General features: G+C 37.0%; 1 protein-coding gene across 1 annotated transcript in view; it reads left to right on the top strand.

The window, feature by feature from the left end:
- The window catches only part of LOC101859131 (transmembrane protein 101), a 12,909-nt gene that overhangs the window by 11,231 nt on the left and 829 nt on the right, over window positions 1-849 (top strand). The gene's annotated exons all lie outside the window — the stretch shown is intronic.

The following is an 849-nucleotide window of genomic DNA, read 5'->3' as shown; positions in this document are numbered from 1 at the left end:
GATTTTTGTCATTATCAGCCTGTAGCTCGAAATGGTCTGGGGAGACTTTTAGTACCTTTTTCTAGGCGCACAAACAAAAGGTCGGAGGAGCCAGACTTTTGAATGATCTAAATTGCGTCGATGAGATCATAAATCAATTACAGTTACAAATGATTCATCAGCCATGTGTAAAAATTGGTGCAAACTATGTGTATAACATTGTTGTTTGGCAAAATAAAATATCCTCCTCCTTTTAGCCTTGCTATACAGAGTGAACAAAAGAATTGAGAGTTGTTCAAGCACTGGCAAATGATGTTTGAAGGATCAATCCTGAAATTTGTTCAACATTTATTTTTCACAGTACTCACTACTATAAAAAAAATTCCCCGCATGATAATCCTACCATTTTACCATAGATGGTGTGGAGGTAAGGCCAAGATTTTAAGTTAAAAGTAATAGTGTATAGTTTCGTGTCTTTTCTTTCATATCGATGGCTCATATTCATATGGCTGCATTAACTTCCTTTGCCATCCCCCCCCCCACCTTTCATTTATATATATGTGTGGAAGAAGGACCTTAAGATAAAGCTCCTTTCTTACTTAAAGATGTATTGTTCGGGGCTGATATCATAGTAGCTAGTCTACAAATCCCCTCCCTCTAATGCCCCACAAAATGTCACTCTGATAAGTTTAACTTATTTTTAATCTGTCTTTTGGCTGGGTTGTTGTATCTCACTCTGCAAGGGTCGAAGTAGCATGCCTCCTCCTAAATGATCAAATCTGTATCGATGGAGGCATAAAACATTTTCAATTACAGTTACCATGACAGACTTCTTCTTTTTTTTTGTCCTTTCCAGATTTACAGAGCTTT

Source organism: Aplysia californica, unplaced genomic scaffold (assembly GCF_000002075.1).
Source record: "Aplysia californica isolate F4 #8 unplaced genomic scaffold, AplCal3.0 scaffold00674, whole genome shotgun sequence".
Classification (NCBI taxonomy): domain Eukaryota; kingdom Metazoa; phylum Mollusca; class Gastropoda; order Aplysiida; family Aplysiidae; genus Aplysia; species Aplysia californica.
The sequence above is the reverse complement of the archived record's forward strand: the minus strand, read 5'-3'. Positions and strand labels throughout refer to the sequence as shown.